Genomic DNA, 8,438 nt, shown 5'->3' with positions numbered 1-8,438 from the left:
GTAATCCCAGTCACGCTTCAGCGGACGGAATTAAGGGGCAATTGAGAGGGAGATTAATGATATGGACTTTGTGCCAGACAGATTTGGGCCGGGCAGAGTTGTGCCGGACAGATTTGGGCCGGACAGAGTTGTGCCGGACAGATTTGGGCCGAGCAGAGTTGTGCCGGACAGATTTGGGCCGGGCAGAGTTTGGACTGAGTGTGTGCCACCCCGGACCGAACAGAAACTGCTCGGCCAGGAAGTGACCGGTCGGACCAGGATGCTCGGTCCGAGGATGGTCGAAGCCAGACAGACCGAGTGACCGGCGCCCGGAAAGGCGTGGTCAGCCGAGGTAGTTGATTGACCGGCAGGAAGGCCGACCAAAGGAGGTACCCGGGCTAGGCTTTGCCGGGATGCCGCCTAGCCCGGTCCTCCATGTGTTTGTCCGGTTAGGCGCATGGGTATGAAGCATGGCATGGCCGTGGTAGAGCAGCCCGGCTGCCGAGCTCCAGCTGTGAAGTCAGGCAGTTGAGATTAGGTGATGTTCAGCAAGGTCTATGCTGACAGATGGGATAGCAGAGCCACGTGTCAGGAGATGACTGGGAGTGGGTAAGGGGCTCAGAAGGTATATAGGCATGTCTGCGCCCCCCATACGGGACACACGAACACATCTGTAAGGATTTCTTACACTCAAACACTCTCTCCCCTCTCTCTATTCCCTCTAAGGTGTGTGCTAATTTGACCGTCGGAGGGTGTTTCCGGCCACACACCGCCGGGTAGCTCACCGTTATTTGCTCGCAGGTGATCGGACATCGACGGAGCTCGGAAGAAAGGAATACGGGCACGCCGGAATATTTGCTCCCCGTACACACTCCAAAGTTAAACTAACTTTAAACCACCCATTGATTGTGTTTGGGGATTTTATTTATATAATAATTTCATTGAAAGCTTAGTGGTTTAAGGTTTAATTATTGGACCAAAATCAAAAAGTTTAATCTACCTTGATGTCTTCCTCCTCCGCCATGAATTCATGATTTCGAAGAACACGATCATCGTCACCAAATGATGAAAAGTATCTTTCAGGAGATAGAGTCTTGATTCCATATTTCCTACAAAATGGAATCCAAGACCTACCGCACAAACAAGCTTCTTTCAAACCATACAAAGTCAACGGCAAACCACCATCATCAGAGAGATACATCGCCAGCTTCTCCAGCGGGTAGTCAAGCGCCACCGCCGACAACACCGTGTTCATTACCTCCACCGTTGGCTCCTTCTTTGGGTCGGCAATGCAAATGAACACATCGATCCCCGGCAACTCAGGGTTGCCAGGGAGGTTTTCCAGGTGGACGGTGCGAGTCACCGGCCGCTACCAGAATGCTTGTGTTATGATCCAGATGGAGGTGAACATGAGTTCGGAGGTGGTGATGAGACACCATAAGAATATGGACATTTCATGGGCATGGTGGAAGAAGTATGAAATTTTGTAATAGAGGGGATAGTATTGTTGGAACAATCTTCTGTGCAAATAAAATAAATTGAAATTAAATCAAACAAAATAAAATAAATAACTTACAGAATTTATTTTATCGAACCGAATGAAAAATAAAAGACCAAGTCGAGTGTGTGACACTCTGTCCTTAAGACAGATTTGTCCCGCTACGGTGCTTACGGTTATGTGGCGTTTATCTCCCAGGATACAATGATCTTCACAAATTTGTAGTAGCACTCCAAACAAATTTGTCCGACGAACTAGAACCTTGTGTTCTATTACTCTCTGAATTTTTCTTTAAATAACTAATATGAAGAATAATGCAAACAAAGTAAGAAATGAATTGGATAGATGATATTCTGGATGTTTTTTTGGATGCCCAAGACTGCTGGAACAGCCTTCAATTTATAGGCAAAATACCTGACCCGAATAGGTACATACAAGAGGTGAACAGGTGTAAATTTGAATTGAAAAGATACTGTTTGAACTAAACAGATCTGTTGGCAGTTTTAGATCTGTAACTGTCAGTTTCGGATCTATAACTGCTGGGCAGTTTTTCATATTGTTAAAAACAGTTTAAATCTGTTCAAAATTAAATCTGTTGTGGAATCAAATGAATCGGTGCAATTCAAACTATAGACAGATAACTGTAGTAGTTTTTATTTGTTGCAACTGTTGGACAGATTTAAATCTGTCTGGGCAGATTCAATCTGTCTAGGTGCAAACAATTTTGAACTGTTTAGACTGTTTGAATTTCCGACTAGAAATGGACAGAAAACTTGAATTCAATTTTGAATTAAATTCCTGCAATAAATTTTCGAAAAAAATCAAATGAATTTTGTCCAAAAAATTAATGTTAGAACCGACCCGACCCACAACTCACACCCGCACCTGGCACGGCATGGCTCGGCCGGACGGACGGCGGTAGCGAGCGTGTGTGGTGGTTTGGGCTAAGGTTCATTTTGTCCATAACTCTTCCCTTCTACAAACTTGGGGTGCCCCTTGGAGCCCAACCCAATGTTGAACACCTAGAGCTTATATACTCACAAAAGCTCTCTTCAAGTTTCAATGTGGGATAACCCATATAAGGAAACCCACATTTAATTCTTGAATTTGTTTAATTGCATGAACCCAAAAACGACGTCAAGTTTCCATTCACTCATAAATGGTTTTTGACGAACCGTTTTCACCATGTGACTTACCATGCGGCAAGGAACACATCACCTCTTCGAACCTACCCCAAAAAACGTTTTGGGCCCATTCAATTTTGGGCTCAAAGTTGGCCCAAAATAAGCCTTATAAACCAAATTTTTCAACAATCCTCCACATGAATGAAATTTGACGAAGAGAAAATGCAACAATATGATCTAAATACAGAGAGTATAGAAATTGAAAATATTCTGCAAATGATAGATAGCTTTTGGCTTTGAACCTTCCCTTGTGAGACACTATCAAATTTACTAGCTAACTAGTGAACATGATGTCTTGAACTGTTCAGCCGTTTGTGTAAACCAAGACAACAGAACTCACACAGTATATCCCCAGGCATAATTTAGTTCTCACTATTGTGTTCATTTTGGCTTTGAACAACTTGGTCTTTCATGAGTGCTCTAGAGAATTGTAGCCCTTCACAAATCTCATAGAACCGGCCCAATTCACACTCACATAGGTGATTCTTATGAAGAGTATCCTGCTATACTTCACTAGGTTTACCTAGATATAAGAATCATTAAAATTTTACTTAATCTAAAAACGCTGCAGATATCACTATTTCATCCTAGAAATGGGTAGAAGTTGGACTGCCCAGTGATCCTTCTAAATCATTCACAACTCGGTTGTCCCTTTGAACCTAGATCTTGGGATCTCCAGTCAACTAGGTTGGGTTTCCCTTGTGGTAACTCTTATTTAATAGGCTTAAGGCTCATTCCCCTCGATGAATTCTCAACTAGCTCTCTTATTAACCCTTTGGTTAGTGGATCCGCTATGTTGTCTTTAGACTTCACATATTCAATGGAAATAATTCTATTAGAGAGTAGTTGTCTCACGGTGTTATGTCGACGATGAATGTGTCGTGACTTACCGTTATACATATGACTCTGTGCTTTACCTATTGCTGATTGACTATCGTAATATATGCATATAGCAGGCACCGGTTTTGGCCATATTGGAATATCTTCAAGGAAGTGGCGAAGCTATTCTGCCTCTTCCCCTGCTTTGTCTAAAGTTATGAATTTTGATTCCATAGTAGACCTAGCAATGCAAGTTTGTTTGGAAGATTTCCAAGATACAGCCGCCCCACCAAGAGAAGGACATACCCACTAGTGGACTTTGAGTCTCTAGTATCCGATATCCAATTTGCATCATAGTATCATTCAAGTACTGCTGGATATCTAGTATAATTCAGCCCAATGTTACGAGTAAATCGGAGATATCTTAGAACCCTTATAATTGCTTTACTCGTATATCTACTTAATTTACTTACTGCATAAACTATATCCGGGCGAGTGCAGTTCATCAAGTACATTAAGCTTCCAATAATTTGGACATACTCTAATTGAGAAATACTTTCATGTACATTCTCAGATAGAAACAAATTAACATCTACAGGTATTCTAGCAAGATGATCATCATCTTTGCTGAATTTGTCAAGTATTTTCTCAATGTAATGAGATTGTGACAAAGCATATCCTTCTGATGTTTTGGTAATTTTCATGCCAAGAATTACATCAGTAATACCCATATCCTTCATATCAAAATGTTTATTTAACATTTTCTTGGTAGTTTTAATCATATCATTATTACGTATGATGAGCATATCATTCACATAAAGACATACAATGACATAACCTTTGTCTGTGTTTTTAATATAAACACATTTGTCACACTTCTTAATTTTAAATCCATTTGACATCATTGCCTTATCAAATTTCTCATGTCATTGTTTTGGTGCTTGTTTTAAACCATATAATGATTTAACCAATTTACACACTTTCTTTTCTTTTCTTGGAACAGAAAAACCTTCTGGTTGTTCCATGTAAATTTCTTCATCTAACTCACCATTTAAGAAAACGGTTTTCACATCCATTTGATGAATTTCTAGATTGTATAGAGATGCAATGGCAATTAACATTCTAATGGATGTTATTCTAGTAACCGGTAAGTACGTGTCAAAGTAATCAAGATTTTCTTTTTGTCTAAAACCTTTGACCACAAGTCTTGTCTTGTATTTGTCAATTGATCCATCCGCTTTCATTTTTCTTTTGAAAATCTAGTTGTACCCAAAAGGTTTACAACCTGGTGGCAAATCCACCAATTCCCAATTGTGATTTTGTAAGATGGATTCAACTTCACTGTTGATAGCTTTTTTCCATACAGGAGCTTCAGGACTGGACATAGCTTCCTTAAAAGTTAAAGGCTCATTTTCTAACAAAAATGTTAGAAAATCTGAACCAAAAGATTTTAAGGTTCTAGCATGTTTACTACGCCTAGGTTCCTCTTCATTAACTTGATTTATCTCTTCCTGTTGATCTTGATTATGTTCTGGATCCTGACTAGTAATAGCATCATGAGATGTTTTATTGTTACTAGTCTCTTGGCCAGTCTTATTAGGAAATACATGTTCAAAGAAAGATGCATTCCGACATTCAGTAATAGTATTTACATGCATTTCAGAATGTTCTGATTTATGAATCAAAAACCGATATGCACTACTATTTTTGGCATAACCAATGAAAATGCAATCAATGATTTTAGGACCTATCTTAGTCTTTTTAGGATTAGGAATAGCCACTTTAGCCAAACACCCTCATATTTTTAAGTATTTGTAGGATGGTACTCTCTCATGCCACATTTTATAAGGTGTTTGATTCACTTTCTTTCGGGGTACTTTATTTAAAATATAATTTGCAGAAAATATTGTTTACCCCCACAAGTTCTGAGGTAATCTAGAACTTATTAACATGGCATTCATCATTTCTTTTAAAATCCTATTTTTTCTTTCAACGATTCCATTTTGTTGAGGTAAGTAAGGAGCGGTGGTTTGATGAATTATTCTATGTTCTTTACAAAACTCACCAAAAGGTGATTCATATTCACCACCTCTATCACTTCTTAGTTTTTTGATTTTCTTACCAAGTTGATTTTCAATTTCATTCTTATATTGAATGAAAGTTTCCAAAGGTTCATCCTTGGTTCGAATTAAATAAACATAACTATATCTAGCATAGTCATCTATAAAAGTGATAAAATACTTTTTCCCACCTCTTGTTTGAATTGATTTAAAATCACAAATGTCACTATGAATTAATTCAAGTGGTTCCGAACTTCTTTCAATTGAATGAAAAGGAGTTTTGGATAATTTTGCCTCAACGCAAATTTCACATTTTTGATTTGAATCAATGTCAAATTTAGGTAAACATTCCATATTAATTAATCTACACAAAGATCCATAATTAACATGTCCAAGTCTACCATGCCATAAATTTGAAGACTCAAGCAAGTGAGAAGAAGATGTATCTTTATTAATAATTGAGGGTACAACGGTCATTACATTCATCTTGAAAAGGCCATTAGACATGTAACATTTTCCTACATACATCCCATTTTTAGTAAGTACAAATTTATCACTCTCAAACACTAGCCTAAACCCATTCTTACTCAACAAAGATCCGGAAACAAGATTCTTGCGAATGTCTGGTACATGCAGCACATTGTTGAGAGTGAGTTCCTTTCCAGATGTCATCTTTAGAACAATCTTCCCTTGTCCTTCAACTTTGGAAGTTGAGGAGTTGTTCATAAAAAGTTGTTCACCATTGTCCACTGTAGAATAAGATGTGAATATCTTTTTGTCAGCACAAATGTAGCGAGTAACACCAGTGTCCACCCACCATTCTTTAGGATTTCCAACAAGATTTGCCTCGGAAACAACTGCAAAAAGATTGATGTCATCTACACCATTGGAAATATTGTCTACTTCGGTCATATGGGCTTGAGCAGGCTTCTTGCTTGTTCTTCTTTTGTTTTTGCATTTGCTACGACAATCTTTGGCCAGATGTCCCTTTTTGTCACAGATGTAACATTTGCCATTAAACTTGTACTTTTTATTTTCCCCCCTTTTAGAGCCTTGTGAGGAACTCTCTCCAGAAAACTTTTGTTTCTTTGCTTTTGAAGCATGTTCCACCACATTTGCCTTAGACTCCATAGGATGCTTACCAGCCGCTTTTCAGAATTACGGTTGTCCTCCTCAATCCTCAAACGCACAATTAATTCTTCTAAAGACATTTCTTTGCGTTTGTGTTTGAGGTAGTTTTTGAATTCTGTCCAGCCTCATGGTAATTTCTCAATTAAGGCTGCAACTTGGAAGGATTTGCTGAGAGACATCCCTTTTGCATGAATGTCATGCAAAATGAGTTGGAGATCTTGAACTTGGTTGATCACAGTCTTAGAATCAACCATTACAAAGTCTAGGAATTTGCCAACCACAAATTTCTTTGAGCCGGTATCTTCCGTTTTGTATTTTTTCTCCAAAGACTCCCAAAGTTCCTTTGCTATCTTGATAGGACTGTAGACGTTGTATAATGTGTTGTCAAATCCGTTTAAGATGTAGTTCAAGCAAAGGAAATCAGCATGTTTCCGGGCATCAACCACAGCAACCACTGCCGGTCAGTTTTATCCTCTTTCAAAATAAGAGCATCCTCACGAAGAAAACGAGCCAGATTCAAAGTTGTAAGATAGAACAACATTTTCTGTTGCCATCTTTTAAAATCAGTTCCTGAGAACCTCTTTGGCTTCTCACCGTGATTTACCGGTACTGTCACCACAGGAGAGGGAGTTGGTGCAATTGCAGCCACCACACTAATACTTGTTTGGGCATTAGTTTCAAAAGCCATGAATTCTAAATTATAAAACAAAATTATAATTAGAATTTATACTACACATAAAATTAATCCAAATTCACAGAATTAAATTCTGTAAAAATAAAAGAAACAAGAATGTAACTTTTATTTTTTCAATTAATTTGGAAATAAAATAAAATAAAATTTTATTTAACCAAATTAATTCCACACAAAAAATAAATAAATTTCTGTAACACTTCAATAATTAAAAAAAATGAATTTATTTTTTAATTAATGAACACTCAGAAATTATTTAAGAAAACCAAAATTAATTTCTGACAAACTTCACAAATAAATATTCTGAATTGTTAATGACACTAGTATATTACTACTAGTTGTCAAAGAAAATAGACAGTATATTACTACTATCTGTCAAACAGTATATTACTACTATTTGTTTTTCAACCAGAATATTATTTTGTAAAATCAAAGAAAATAATTTATGTAAGAAAAAGAAAGAAGAAAGGAAATAAACGAAAAATTCTGTAAACAGAATAATTCGAATCTATCTTAAGATTTTTGGAACAATCTTCTGTGCAAATAAAATAAATTGAAACTAAATCAAACAAAATAAAATAAATAACTTACAGAATTTATTTTATTGAACTGAATGAAAAATAAAAGACCAAGTCGAGTGTGTGACACTCTGTCCTTAAGACAGATTCGCCCCGCTACGGTGCTTACGGTTATGTGGCTCTTATCTCCCAGGATACAATGATCTTCACAAATTTGTAGTAGCACTCCAAACAAATTTGTCCGGCGAACTAGAAGCTTGTGTTCTATTACTCTCTGAATTTTTCTTTAAATAACTAAATGAAGAATAATGCAAACAAAGCAAGAAATGAACTGGACAGATGATATTCTGGATGTTTTTTTGGATGCCCAAGACTGCTGGAACAACCTTCAATTTATAGGCAAAATACCTGACCCGAACAGGTACATACAAGAGGTGAATAGGTGTAAATTTGAATTGAAGAGATACTGTTTGAACTAAACAGATGTGTTGGCAGTTTTGGATCTGTAACTATCAGTTTCGGATCTGTAACTGTTGGGCAGTTTTTTATACTGTCAAA

This window comes from Camellia sinensis, chromosome 7, assembly GCF_055761805.1.
Source record: "Camellia sinensis isolate YWXY chromosome 7, ASM5576180v1, whole genome shotgun sequence".
In the NCBI taxonomy this organism is placed as follows: Eukaryota; Viridiplantae; Streptophyta; class Magnoliopsida; order Ericales; family Theaceae; genus Camellia; species Camellia sinensis.
The sequence above is the reverse complement of the archived record's forward strand: the minus strand, read 5'-3'. Positions refer to the sequence as shown.